Source organism: Magnolia sinica, chromosome 12, assembly GCF_029962835.1.
Source record: "Magnolia sinica isolate HGM2019 chromosome 12, MsV1, whole genome shotgun sequence".
NCBI classification, from domain to species: Eukaryota; Viridiplantae; Streptophyta; class Magnoliopsida; order Magnoliales; family Magnoliaceae; genus Magnolia; species Magnolia sinica.
In genome coordinates this window covers 15,347,116-15,362,757 of record NC_080584.1, presented here as the reverse complement: position 1 = coordinate 15,362,757, position 15,642 = coordinate 15,347,116, and the positions used below count along the sequence as shown (strand labels likewise).

Here is a 15,642-nt window from a genome sequence, read left to right as displayed (position 1 = left end):
CAATCCAGTTGGGCAGTGAAGTACTATGCCAGTACTTAACACTGCTCTATGGGTCGAAAATGATGTATGTGTTTTATTCACGTTGTTTGTTTTTTTTATTTATTTTTAAAACATTCTAGAGCTTAAGATAATAAAAAATAAAATAAATAATAAATAAATAAAAGAAGAAGAAGAAGAGTGAATCCAAATCTTAAGTGAACGTACAAAAATAAAATAGTGGTAATTAAACTTGGTCACTAAAAATCTCCAAAACCTTATTATAATGTTTGTTTGTCATCCAATCTATTGATTAGATCACTATGATGTGAATGAGGTGAAAACATAAATATAAGCTTAATCTAAAACTTTTGTAGCCTTAATTTATTTATTTTTAACGATTAGAGTTCAATTAACATTGTTTCCGGTTGTGTGGTCTACGTGAGATTTGGATCTACCTTATTTTTTGAATAAAATGAATTTGATAAAATATATACATCATAGCAGGCAATCTGCAATGGTCACCATTGTATGATATGAATGGATGGTTTACAAATGCTTCTAAGCAGCTCCAATTCATTTCGTAATATAAGATGGATTGGATGGTTTTAGCCTCTGATAAATAGACACTTCCGTAATGAAATCAAACGGTTGATATCCTTCTATCATTACAATTGGTCAGGAATTACTGATCGTCCATTTATGATCTTCGATTCACAGTATTTCAAAATCATCCATATGGACTGGTTTCCACGTATCGAACAGATTAATTGAGCTATATGTATTGCAGGCGGCAAATTTATGAACGCATGAATATAAACCTCACATCCGGCTGGAATCACTACAAGAAAACTGGCCTTTACCGGCGGTCAAAACCACCGGCAAAGCCTTTGCCTGCGGTCAGATAACAGCCAGTAAAGCCTGCATCGGTAAAGGCTTTACCGGCAGTCATGTACCCTTTACTGGCGGTTGTGCTGGCCGCCGCTTCATGTGGGATTTACTGACGGTTGTGCTGGCCGCCACGTCATGTGGGATTTACCAACAATTTGTACATCTTTTTATTGGTACGTTGTGGTATTTGAATTTTTGGATCCACATGCACGACATTGACACAACCAAAGCCGCATATCCAAGACATTGAACACATCTGGATGGACACAGGTCCTCTATCCAGGGTCCACCATATGAGCGGTCAAGATATTCTCCATGTGGGACACGTGTATGGGGGTGGAAATGCATAGAATCCAAGAAAAAGGAGGGTCTCAAACTAGATCCTATGCCAGTTTTATAATGCCTATGGATGGATGGACCTTATCATTGACCCTTTGATCAAGGCCCACCTGACTTTTGGTCAAGGCCCACCTGATTTCACATTCCTCTTAGGAAGTAGATTGTGCCTAGTGATTGTTTTCCTATAAAAAAGAATACATGCCTATGTGGCCCTTTCACATGCATCGAGCTGCCGCGAATAATATTTACAATAATAAATTAAATAGTTTCAAAAAAATAAATAAATAAATAAAGAAAATCCATCGATCTAGCTCCCATTCATCCATGCCTAAAACCTGCAAAACAAAATAGCAAAAAGAAATTAATTGGTATCAGAGTTAGAGATTGGATTTCAACTCAATATTGCATCAAAATACATATTAAAGCTACAAGTTCAGTACAAATGACAATTTTCAGATTACTGGCAAGAAGTAGCTACCACAGGCACAAACATACCATACAAAGGGCCATTGTTGTCTGGAAGAATGGCTAAAAGTAGCTCTAACTCTTTTCCTTTGAGCTTGTTTGTTGCTGCGTTATATACATATTTCAGGGCTTCTCTACTTGATCAGGCCTTGCCGAGTAGATTGGAATAACAGGTTCACGGCTAAATTCCTGCCTTGATCAGTCAAGGATATCAAGTTTAGTTCCATTGTTTTGCCTAAGGAATCAGGTTCAGTTCCATTGTTTTGCCTAAGGAATCAAGTTAATTTTAAAGAAGACCATTGAAGAAGGTTTACCATGCCAGAGACTTGGCACATCTGCGCCAGCTCCTGGCAAAAGCAACAAGCAGTACTTTCTTGAACACTCCGTGAAAAGTTGATACAAGCCCAGTAGTTTACAGTGCTTCCATTTATCATTTTCTGCATTGCAGTAAACATAATATACATAAAAGTATATCAAAATCTAGAACAGTTTATAATAATAATAATAAGTGGGTTAGGTTCTATATTTTAAAATGGGATTTCCAAGGTAGAAATAAAAGTACCTTGTTCTTCATATTCCACTGACCGACCTGAGGCAAACAACCTTTTTCTTTGCCAGTATCATGGTATTTCAGCTTTAGAAAACAAAGTAACGGAAACAAGCAACAGTCAAGAGTTTCATAATTACATAAAAACATGAAAGAATGTGATACATTTAAAAATGATTCTTCAAATAGAACATCTTATGTGACAGGTGAACTTAAATAATGCACAAATGTGCCACGGTGACCAATATTACATCAGTAACTATTGTTAAACCCACGAAAATTTGTACAAGGACAGTCGGGGTCAGTCTGAGCTACACGAATCCAATGGCAAGGCCTCAAAAGGAGGCAACGTTAGGGGCCAACTAAGTCGCGACTCGGGACTATAATCTTGATTGGCAGACCCGAACCCTCGTCCTTGTTCGAAGAAGAATAACTAAGCCGAGTCCTGATCTTCATTCTCAGCTTTGATCAGCGAACTTCAACCTCAGAGATCTATCGACGGGCTCCAACTATTATTACTCAGCTTCACGATGGTATGATTCGAGGTCAAGTCAGAGCACAAGTATTCTATATGCCGAGGCCAAGGTCAGGTCAAGGCATGTATGTATTGTGCACAAAGGCCTAGGCCGAGCCCAGGCATGGGTGTATCGCGTGCCAAGGCTGGGGATGAGTCCGTGATAGTATTTCGCACGCCGAGTATGGAGATCGACCTAGATGCAGACATGACTGGCAATCCCGCCCAAAGATACACGCCATTAAGAGACGATAAGTCCTGCGGTCCAAAGATTACGGACAATATGCCCATGATCACAATATCTTGTTGATTGAGTGAATCATGCCGAGATTAACGGATGTGGATCATCCAACCCACGGGTATAAATACCAGGGGACCCATTGCTACAGGTACGCAATATCTTGCACCCTCTCTCTACATTCGACTTAGACCCAGATTCCCTAGCCTGACTTAGGCATCAGAGGGTCCCCTGGCCAAGCCAGGGTCTCCTTTGCTCACCCTATTGTGCAAGACTAGGGTTCATTGAAGGTTCGTGGCATTGAGTGGAGGGTGGTCCAGATTTTGACCTCAACAACTATTATAACAGAAATGGCATAGTCAATTGTGCTTCCAACCATATATTAACTTTATTTTTAAAATCTTCAACCTCCGGGCCGTAGTTTCGTTTTAACAGCTCCGGTGCCATGTAATATGGACTGCCCACTATCTCCATAAACTGCTCCCCTGTAGAAAATCCCCAAAGTTTCAATGCTAAAATCTCCCAACATAATAACAAAAATTGCATGAAAAACATTTCAGAATGACAGCTAATGAATGGAGGATGAATCATCCATAGTGATAGATAGTTACAAGCAAGGAATCCCAAGGCCTTACCAGGTTTAAAGAACATAGACAACCCAAAATCAATTGCCTTGAGCAAAGAATCCCAAGGCCTTACCTGTAAATTAATGATTTCCTTAATCAAAACTAATATCATAAGTTTCAGGATAAGGAACCAATTATAAAATGACATATCATGAGAAGAGGGAAAATGACTTACATTGCCCACAAAGATATCATGGCTGGCTCGTTCCATTTCCTGGTCAAAACATAATATGTTATGGCAACAATGAAACAACTAGTGCCATAACTAGATAGGTCTTTTAACTATTAATTTAATACAATTAGAGAATAGTAAACTGATTCAAGTATTACTTAGAAAGTAAAAACATATACAGTTGAATCATAATCATCTCAAGGAAAGCAACTGGACTAAAACGCATTTTACCTTATTAGAATTTCTTGCAAAAGCAAGAGTGTCATCCCCTCCACAAGCATCAATAAGAAGAATTACACTGTCAGCAGAATTTTGGATCGACCCACTTCTCAACCTGTAGAAATGCTGAAAATTTCAACCTAGCACTACTGCATTAAAGAAATATGGAAGAAAATGATACAACTCACCTTGACGCCCTTCTCCCTCCTCCTTTACCCGGGCTTGGGACCGGCAATGCAAGAAATTGTAATCGGTTCAAACATGGAAGAGGTAATGCATTTGGACTTTTGCTATGTTTACGGTGTACTTCAGATAAACATGAATTCTATAGTATTTCAATGAAACATGGTGTCTATGGAGACATGAACTCTTATAGCATGAAGATTTAAAGCAATATTAGTTGTGATCAGTCCAATTACTCAAATCATTTTTTCTGTAAATGTAGATCTCGATCCTCTTACCTACGCATGTAGAAAATTCATGTGTCATTACATTGTTTCTAAAAAGGTATAAGGTGTAAAAGATCAAAGTATAAGGAAAAACAAACGTTCGTAAAGAATTTGATTTATCCTTTTCAGATTTAGAATAAATCAAAGAACTTTCTTATTAAAAAAAAGTTTTACATGTGCCAGTAAACTTTTGGATAGAAATTTTTAAAGTATATATATGAGCTTCATGAAGATGAAATGATCAAATTTGATTTTTTTAAAGATAATATTGATGAACTAAATGAGGTCTAAAGTGAAAGATTCTGTAGCACTTCCATGGGAAAGGAAGAAGTGGTAATAGACAACATGGCTAACAATTTTGAGTTCACAAAAAAAATATGAATAAAATATTGATATTAAAAATTCTCATCTATTCTAAAGATAGAAAAATAGAGAATGATGAAGTATTGAAAGAGATTTTGAAATCTTAAAAAGTGGCTTCCATGATCCTTAAATTTCAAAAGTGCTTGTCCCTAATTTAAAATCCATTGATTTTAATATGTTGAGTTCTGATTGCATCAATTTCAGCAAAAAATAAATAGTACCAATAGTGGATTGCTATGGAGAGTTTTGTGAAAAAAAAAAAAAGGATGAAAAAGAAATATTTAATTTAGAAAGTTTCATGAACATGTAAGATGTAATTAATTAATGTTTAGGTGATTAGCTGGAGGAAGCACAATATCTTAAAGTATGTGGTTTTTGTAGACTGGCAGTGGAAAGACCCATACAATGTTGGGGGACATTGAGGGAGGCACTCGAAGACATAGTGTTAATTGTGGGATGACCCCTCGAGTATTTGAATATTTGTTTTCAAGGATCCAAAAGGTAATCATCTTGTGATCTTTGGTTTAATGAGCGAATTAAGATTCCTTTGTAATTTATTGTGCAATAGGAGAACACCTTATAATGTGAAATGATCATAGTTCATATAGTTTTTAATTGATTAAATTAACCCTTATATTTTCTACATAATCTAAGAAATGAAGGGAAAAATCTCTGTTTGATGTCTAATAAATCAACATGGGCAGCCCTTCCAAAATCTGACCTAGCAGTCCTCTCCCTTTTGCAGCTCCTGTAGATTGGCAGGAATGCAGATCAATAAGTCAGCTTCATAATTTGATGCATTTCTTTTGAAAGAAAATGTTAAATTATTAAGAATGAAAACAGGCAAAGACAAGAAATCAATCCCATAACTACAAAGCCGCTAAAGAAAATCAAAAGAATCTAGAAGATTGGGCTTGGTCATTCGAACATTGAGGCATGATTGTATTACAATGAATGATGGAAAACTGAGTAAAAGCATCCACAACCAACAGTGCTTCCACCCACATGTTAGTGGCAAATGACATGTTATGAAGAAAGTTCCTACAACCACCAATAAGCGTTAAGTAGATAAGGCATATTGGGCCCTCAACAAACACAAGAACAAGAACAAGAGGCACTTTAAGTAGAAAAGGCATGTTGGGCCCTCACAGTCAAAAGGATAAACTGTTTGCAGAAGCTCGGTTTGAAAGCATTAGTGGACCACTAAAACTTGGGGCTTTCCGTGCAACACAGCTTACCCTTCTCATTTGCAGGCTGATTTTCGCCCTCCCACCTAATAACAGTAACAAACAGAAAACCTGATGCATCTCATCTTTGGAGCATATAAAATTGCCTGAACACTTGAACATGACACCAATGAAATGAAAGTAATGATAAAATAACGACAGATCACAAACAAGAAAAGTCAAGATCATCTGTGTAGAACCTTCTACTGTATTATAACTGAATCAGTAGTGCTTTTGTTTGGCTAGTTACATCAGTCACGACATAACAAACTTCAGAGTTTCCCAGATATGACATCCAGTTTCAATAGTGAGAAGGTAAGGTAGAAGACAAGATGATTCTAGTTTTGTAATTTGCTCAATTCACAATAAAGAACATAAAATCAATCTGTTATTTCTCACTTTTAGAAGGAAAAAGTCACAGTTTTAATAAAAAGGAAGAGAATGAGCTGATCCACTGGATCTTTCAGAAAAAAAAAAAAAAGTTGATCCATTGGATCTTTCAGAAAAAAAGAAGAGCTGATCCAATGGAAAATGAACTGCAGAAATTAATTTTCACAATGAGCAGTCTATACACCGGACGGTCTGGTTACATCAAATGTGCACAAGTTCATAGAGGAAGAGATTAGAAATAAATGGATAATGGAATAGTAAAATAAGCAAAAATTCAAAAAAGTTCTTATTTGGATAGCTATCCCATTCAAACTGCAGTGCAAAGAATGATAAAAAAATTTGTGCATAAGATACTGATACAGTAACAATATTCTGTATTTTACAGCTGGCTTTTGATAAGGAAGCCTTAGCATGGAATGGAGACATTTTATTCCAAATATCAGTTCAATCACTCAATCATTTATATCATTATTATGGACTTTCCTACTGCATCAAGTATCAGATCCACGCTAATGCAAGACAATCAGAAAGGTTCAGCTCCAAACAAAACATCAATGCCAACTGATAGATGCAATGAGAAGGAAAAAGGAATAAAACCCCAAAAGATCCCTGGGAATAGTCATCTATTGCTCTACATAAATGCAATACTTCCAAAATTCACCTTCGGTTACATATCAGATGATGAGAATTTTGTCCAAATTTCTTCACTTATTACATACAGAAGTACCAGTGAAGAAGCATGGAAAAAAAAAAACAAAAACAGAGGAACCAGTAAACCCTGTAAAATCATACCAAAATCCAATTTATTCATACATTTCTCCTCATAAGGCCAATCAAAGTAGCCCAAACCCCACTCTTGTTCCCAAAAAAGCTGGTTATGGGGTTTATGTGCTAATGTCAGCCTTAGCAAAAATACTATATTAATAATCTGAAAGGACTAACAGGCTAAATTGGGAAAGGCCATCCTAAGTACAGCAGTGTAGTTGAAAAAAAAAAAAAAAAACAAGGCTAATTTTGGGTAACCTAACATTGTTAATGGGGCCTATATCTGGTGGGGTGTCCAGCCTCATTTTCAGGACGCCACACATATAAAGGCCTTGGATTGCCTGCCAGATCTCACATGAAGTGCCACAGTTGGACAAATTTTGAAATCTAATTCTATTTGCTAAATCTTAGCAACTTAGAACACCAACATTTTTCTTTCTCTGATTACAGCCCCAGCCCATGCCATCTACATTCATCAAGTTATCATAGGCATGTCTCTGTCCTACCTGCCTGCAATGCACTTGAAACTGGTCACACACACACACACACACACACACACATGGCAGCCACTTGGCAGCTACAATGTACATCAAATTCAATCAAACATGGCCCTTGCTTGGTTAGTGAACAAGGATTAACAACAACAATCTCTCGACCAAAGGCATACTTACAACCAACTAAATATGTCTAAAAAAATATAGAAGAAGAGAATCATGAATTGAAGAGAATCATGACCTGCCATTCCACAAGATTAAAATCTTCACCGGCATTCCATCAAACACCTATCGAGCAAGATCGATGGACCCCTTGATTAGGTCTCATTAGATCCAGGACCTAATGGGATATCCAATCAAACACATGGTCTAAAGTGAATAAACAGAGGAGGAATGCCCTATCCACACAAACACATGGTCTAGAGTGGTATATGTGTGGGATAACTGCCTCTAATGAGGTGGATCAATGTTGATTGTTCCCCTAACATCACTTCCATTGAAATGATGCTAAAGGTCACTGAAAAGCCTCTCTGTAGTCTTCATAAAAAATCTAGCTCAAAGCGAACCAAGAAACAGGCAGATGGTTTTATCCAACTAATGAAGTGCAAAACAATATATCCTTTTTCCTAAATAGACTGATATGCATTGAGAACAGATCAGGTATTCCAGTAGCCACAATACAAAACTGATATATTGATTGAGAACAGATCAGGCATTCCAGTACCCAGAATGCAAGAGATATTTCCAGTGATGCCTTATGATCATGCTGCTAAACCATGAGATAATGGCAAAATAGTGTGAAGGCATCCCACTTTCTGACCGCCAAAGCATGCCTACCATAGTTTGAGCTTCCAGCTCCAAATTCCAAAGAACAATATACCATGATTAAAGTAAGCAGTAAAGACTATAACTAATAAAAGCTAATCAGACCAATATATACAAAATGAAAACTGCAAACATTAGAGAAAACATCACGAGTAAAATCATTTGAACACAACATGAAGTGCTTCTCTTTTATTAAGTTCATATGAAATTGGCAACAAACTACAGTAATGTAAAACAGCGGTACACCAAATCATTCCGGAAACCCTGCTGTATTCAACTCTAGTGATATATTTCTGGAAAAGAAAAAGATGATTCTAGCACATACAAGGGATAATACATCAATATGCAAAATACAAGCAGCATGAACAACTACAATCAACACAAGACATTAACCTTTGACAATATACCTGAGAATCCGAGATTCACGAGCAACAGAAGACCAAACTACAGCGGAGGGCCGAGGACATAGAGAGAGAGGAATAGGGTTTTGAGAGAGAGATAGATAGGGAGAGTGAGAGTGAGAGTGAGAGGAGAGCGAGCGGAGAGGGAGAGGGAGAGGCAGAGGGAGAGGAAAAGGGAGAGCGCACGAGAGGGAGAGGGAGAGGCAGAGAGAGGGACGGGAAGGGAGAGGGAGAGGGAGAGCACGCGAGAGTGAGAGGGAGAGAGAGGGAGAAGGATAACGTGCGAGAGGGAGAGGGAGGGAGAGCGAGGGAGTGGAGAGGGAAAGGCAGAGAGAGAGAGTTGGCGCAAATGAGGCTAAGGCTTTATATATATATATGGACCCTTTCCCTGCGGCCGTTAAAACTGGCCGCCAGCAAAGGGTTCGGACACGAATTCCTTGTCATAATAGGGCCATCAATGCACCTGTGTGACATCCACTCCGTCCATTAGATTTGCAAGGTCATGTTGGCAGATGATTACAAAAAATGAAGCATATACAATACTCAGGTGGGCCATGCCACAGGAAACAGTGGGGATATAATGCCTACCATTGAAACTTTTTGTGGGTTCAAAAAAGTTCTGATCAGGCTAATATTTGTTTTATCTGTTAATCCAAGTGGGAATAACCTTATGAACAATTTGGATAGCATATAAACATCACGGTGTACCTCACGATGGTTTGAACGGTGGGCATTTCCATCCATATTTTTCCTATTGTGTGGCCCACTTGAGTTTTGGATCATAATCACTTTTTATGACCATACTCAACCATAACATGGAGAAACGGATGGACAGAGTGGATGTCAAACGGATATTTTGGTGGGCCCCACGTATCTTACTGTTCCCGGAGCACACCCATTTCCCATGGTCTTCCTCTCAAACCATTTTAGTCCAGAAAAATTCCAAACCCTAACATCCTTTCTTACTCTACCCTAGCTTCCCTTCCTATCAAAACCCTAATAACAGGAAGCAGATCGGTTGGTGTACCTCACACCAGCTATATAACCGGTGTATTGATGTCAGCAAGTTTTGTGGTTTTGATCATGAGACGAAAAATAAGACAGATCTAACTATAAAGTAGCCCACACTGAAAAAGCAGTGGGAGATTGAACGTCTACCATTGAAACCCTTTTTAGGGTCACAGAAGTTTTCGATCAATATGAAATTTGTTTTTCCTCTTCATTCAGTTCTTTGTGACCTTATGAACAGATTGGATGGAAAATAAACATTATGGTGCGCCCTATGAATTGTTTAACGGTAAAAATCATTATCTCCGCTGCAATTTGTGGTGTGGTCTAGATGACCTTTAGATATGATTCATTTTTTGTACAATGTGTCATGGGCCTGTTACTTGTGGGCTTGGCCTGGGACGTGAGGCCTTATGCTTTGCTTATTTGACTTAGTCTATTCTGTTAGTAGTGGGGTTCTCCGAGTCTTTGGGTAGTTAATTATAGTCTGGTCATGCGGATGGTGGGTGGTTATCCGTGGGGTTGCTAGGTGGTTATGCAGTAGTTGTTATTGTGGGTTGTTACGTGTTGCTTAATTTCAGTAAGTAGTGGGTTGTTGGTTATTTGTCATGTTATTTAAGTTGCTGTTGTTAATGAAAAGTTATCTGGAAGTTTATTCATTATTCGTAATAGGAGGACTCGGCCCCCTCGAAGTGGCTATCTACTTACTTCTGATATCTAGCTCCTTACAAGTGGTATCAGAGCCGTTCGGTCCATTGCTGAAGGGCACAATACTCGCTTATCCCACCTTGCTGAATCGTTGGCTGCAGTTCGGCACACACAGGAAATTCAACACCAAAATCAAGAAGCCTTGCAACAGGCCGTGGAAAACTTGTCAGCACAATTACAACTGGTGGTGACTAATGTGGAGACCTTGGTCATTCAGCAAGGAAAGCATAAGGAAGACTCTCACATTGGGTCATCCTCTCAGCGGGGAAATCCTTTATTTGAAGAGCATGGTGGAATTCAAACAAGGGCTATTCGTCTTGACTTTCCTAAATTCGATGGCGACGACCCTAATGGTTGGATTTATCACGCTAATCAATTTTTTAATTATCATCAAACTAACCCTCATCATCGGGTCCTTTTAGCTTCCTTTCATATGGAGGGTAAAGCCCTCACTTGGTTTCAGGATTTGAAGGCTTCAGGTGAGATTACTAGTTGGGATGGCTTCTCTCAATCCTTACTCACCAGATTTGGTCCTTCCCTTTTGGATGATCCAATGGAGGCCCTTACACAGCTCCGACAAACTACAACCGTAGAGGCTTACAAGTCACAATTTAAGGTCTTATCTAATCGGCTTAAAGGGTTGGCAGAACCATATAAGCTCAGTTGTTTTTTGAGCGGCTTACGGGAGGATATTCGGTTCATGGTTCGTATGCTAAATCCCTCTAACCTCACAATGGCTTTTGGTATGGCAAAAATGCAGGAGGAAAATGTTGTCGCCTTCCGGCGGGGTGCAAAGGTGAGCTCTCTTCCCACACGCCCATTTATTACCAACACCACTTCGGATACAAAGGCTATTGTTCCGGTCCAACGTTTGTCCCCATTACAAATGAAGGAGCGACGGGCAAAAGGACTTTATTACAATTGTGATGACAAATGGGGGCCGGGCCATAAATGCAAATCAGCCCGTTTGTTTATCATGGAATGGGCTGACTCAGAGGAGGACGAGCCACGACCCGTGCAGCAACCACCACTTCTAGGAGTAGAAGTTCCCTTGAGTGGGGTAGAAGTTGATACAGAACCCACTCCTGAGATTTCTATCCATGCTCTGGCCGGTTCCCCAAGCCCAAAAACCATGCGCATTCTGGGCCATATCAACGGTTGTGCAGTAGTGATTCTCATTGATACCGGGAGTACACATAATTTTCTGGACCCCTCCATTCAACACCGGGCGCATCTGCAGTCACAATCCACAGCAGGACTCTTGGTTAGAGTGGCAAATGGTGACACTTTATTCAGTACGGGCAAATGTGAGGATCTTCAATTTCAAATGCAGGGACACACTTTTCGTGCCAATTTTTATGTTTTAACTTTGGGTGGTTGTGATATTGTGTTAGGAGTTCAATGGCTCCGTACCTTGGGGCCTATTTTATGGGATTTTGTCCTGCTACGCATGGAATTCACTCTCTTGAATATTAAGCATGTTTTACAGGGCATTACACCAACCGAGGTATCCATGATGGATGGGGCACAGTTTGGTAAGGCTATGAAACAAGACAAGCGGGGTTTGGTAATTCAGCTTCTCAATCATACTCCATTTAGCAATTCTACTCTTGAAAATGACCCTCTTCTTACAAGTTTACTTGAGCAATTTCAGGAAGTTTTTCATGAACCCACGGGACTTCCACCAAACCGTGATCACAACCACAATATTGTCCTTCATCCTCATTCCAAACCCGTTTGTGTTGGTCCATATCGGTACCCTTATTTTCAAAAAAACTGAAATTGAAAAACTTGTTAATAACATGCTTGCCTCAGGTATTATTCGTCCTAGCCATAATCCTTTTTCTTCTCCGGTTCTTTTAGTACGTAAACAAGATGGTAGTTGGCATCTTTGTGTTGACTATCGTGCTTTAAATAAAGAAACCATTAAGGCCAAATTTCCTATTCCGATTGTTGATGAACTCCTAGATGAATTGCATGGGGGCAACTATTTTTAGCAAGTTGGATTTACGTTCCGGGTATCATCAAATTCGAGTTAATCCTAATGATGTCCCAAAAACGGCATTTTGTACACATGAAGGACATTACGAATTTCTCATAATGCCCTTTGGCTTGACAAATGCCCCGGCTACTTTTCAATCTCTCATGAATCATATTTTAAAACCTTTCTTGAGAAAATTCATCTTAGTTTTCTTTGATGACATTCTTATCTATAGCACCAACTTGGAAGAACATCGACACCATTTAGCCAAGGTGCTGGAGATTTTACACCAACATCATCTTTTTGCAAACAAATCCAAGTGTGCTTTTGGGTGTCTTGAGATTGAATATCTGGGTCACTTAATCTCAAAAGATGGAGTCCGAGCTGACCCTAAAAAAATTGAATCCATGTTAAACTGGCCTTTCCCTTCCACTCTTAAGTCCTTAAGGGGTTTCTTAGGTCTTACGGGTTATTATAGGAAATTCATAAAAGGATATGGATCTATTGCTGCCCCATTGACTTCTCTACTTAGAAAAAATTCCTTTGAATGGAATCTTGCTGCCAAAGATGCTTTCACTGCCCTTAAAGAAGCTGTGACTAAACCCCATGTTTTAATTCTTCCTGACTTCACTAAACCCTTTACTATTCAGTGTGATGCTTCCGGTTATGGTGTAGGTGCTGTATTAATGCAACAGGACAGGCCCATTGCCTTTATGAGTCGGGCCATTCATGGAAAAGCCTTGCACCTCTCTACATATGAAAAGGAGTTGCTGGCTTTAGTTCTAGCAGTGAGGAAATGGCGGTCTTATGTGTTGGGGCAGACTTTTCGAATACAAATAGACCATCAAAGCCTCAAGCACTTACTTGAGCAGAAGGTGGGTACTCCAATGCAACAGAAATGGCTTGCTAAGTTGTTGGGATTTGATTTTGTGGTTGAATACCAAAAGGGGAAATACAATTTGGTGGCAGATGCTCTATCCAAGAAATTTGAAGATGCACCTAGCCAGCTGGATGCCTTGTCCTTTCCTTCTCCTAGTTGGCTTTCAGATTTGTGTGTATATTATTCCTTGGATCCAAAATTAAAGAAACTCATCTCTGATTTTTCAAACCATCTCCTTGATGTCTCTAAATATCATTTAAAGGATGGCTTATTGTTTTACAAGGGCAGGCTGTATATTAGTGACTCTACTGCTATCAGGGAGCAGTTGCTTCATTTGGTTCATGGGAGCCCTCAAGCAGGTCACTCGGGGCTTCATAAAACTCTTCATCAAGCTAGGGCCAATTATTACTAGAAGGGTATGAAAGAGGATGTCAAAACGTTCATTCGAGAGTGTGATGTTTGCCAGCGCAACAAAACAGAAAATCTTCATCCGGCAGGACTCCTCCAACCTTTACCTATTCCTACAAAAGTATGGTCGGATATTTCCTTAGACTTCATTGAAGGGCTGCCTCTTTCTAACAGTTTCAGTGTGATTTTGGTCGTGGTGGACAGGCTTAGTAAGTATGCGCATTTCCTTCCAATTGCGCACCCTTACACAGCTTCTAAAATTGCTCAGATTTTTATTGCCAATATTTTCAAACTCCATGGCATGCCGAGTTCTATTGTTAGTGACAGGGATCCCGTCTTCACTAGCCTATTTTGGAAGGAATTGTTCAAATTGCAGGGGACTGAGCTCAAATTTTCTTCCGCTTATCATCCACAGACGGATGGTCAAACGGAGATTGTTAACAAGTGTGTGGAACACTATTTACGGTGTTTTTCCGGGGATAAACCAAGAGATTGGTCTCGGTGGTTGCCTATTGCAGAGTGGTGGTATAATACGAATGTTCATGCTTCTACTAAAATAACACCTTTCGAGGCAGTTTACGGATACCCTCCGCCGCCATTGTTGGCTCATTCGCCGGGGACAGCGGCGGTTCAGTCTGTGGAAGACACACTGCAGCGTCGGGACGAGATTTTACGCCTCTTGCGGGGGAACCTACACCTGTCACAAGAAAGGATGAAGCGTTTTGCTGATTTAAAACGTATTGAAAGGCAGTTCGAAATAGGCGACTAGGTCTTCCTACGTCTCCAATCGTACAAACAACATTCGGTTGTGCAACACCGCAATCTGAAGCTTTCTCACCGATTTTATGGTCCTTATCAGATCCTAGAGAGGATTGGGAGTATCGCTTACCGATTGGATCTTCCATCAACCTCTCTCCTATATCCCGTATTTCATGTATCGTGTTTGAAACGGAAGCTGGGCGCTCGGAATGTGCTAGTCTCTACCATTCCTCTTGTGGCTGTTGATGGTGGGCCGCAAGCTGAGCCTGAAGAAATTTTGCAACGGCGCATGAAGAAGAAGCAAGGGCGAGCTGTGAGTGAACTGCTTGTCAAATGGAAAGGACTAGGGCTCGATGATGCCTCCTGGATGGACTTCCAACAGCTGCAAAAAGACTTCCCTGACCTTGAGGGCAAGGTCTTCTGATGGGGGAAGGATTGTCATGGGCCTGTTACTTGTGGGCTTGGCCTGGGACGTGAGGCCTTATACTTTGCTTATTTGACTTAGTCTATTCTGTTAGTAGTGGGGTTCTCCGAGTTTTTGGGTAGTTAATTATAGTCTAGTCATGCGGATAGTGGGTGGTTATCTGTGGGGTTGCTAGGTGGTTATGCAATAGTTGTTATTGTGGGTTGTTATGTGTTACTTAATTTCAGTAAGTAGTGGGCTTTTAGTTATTTGTCATGTTATTTAAGTTGCGGTTGTTAATGAAAATCTATCTGGAAGTTTATTCATTATTTGTAATAGGAGAACTCGGCCCCCTCGAAGTGACTATCTACTTCTTTCTGATATCTAGCTCCTTACACGCTGCTTTAAAATGATATTCAAAAATAGATGAACAAGTTTAGATATAATAAATACATCAATGTGGGATCATATAACTTTGATCTCCTTTGAACCGTTCGTACAACTCCGAGCTCGAGGAGCTTCAGTGCGCGTCATCGCACGACACGTAACTACAGCAGCTATATAGCTGGTGTGAGGACGCCGGTCAATCCGCTTC

General features: G+C 39.7%; 1 long non-coding RNA gene across 3 annotated transcripts; it reads right to left on the bottom strand.

Annotated features, from left to right (window-relative positions):
- Positions 1 to 1,321: 1,321 nt before the first annotated feature.
- On the bottom strand, positions 1,322 to 8,535 carry LOC131220987 (uncharacterized). Of its 3 annotated transcripts, none has more exons than XR_009158931.1 (8): positions 4,176 to 8,535; positions 4,000 to 4,102; positions 3,772 to 3,810; positions 3,606 to 3,669; positions 2,234 to 2,305; positions 1,986 to 2,108; positions 1,685 to 1,860; positions 1,322 to 1,541 (listed from the first exon to the last, which is right to left on the bottom strand). It is a non-coding gene; the product is annotated as an uncharacterized LOC131220987 (long non-coding RNA). The 3 variants fall into 3 exon arrangements; XR_009158932.1 differs by having other exon boundaries at positions 4,000 to 4,066; XR_009158930.1 differs by having other exon boundaries at positions 4,000 to 8,535.
- Between the last annotated feature and the right edge of the window lie 7,107 nt (positions 8,536 to 15,642).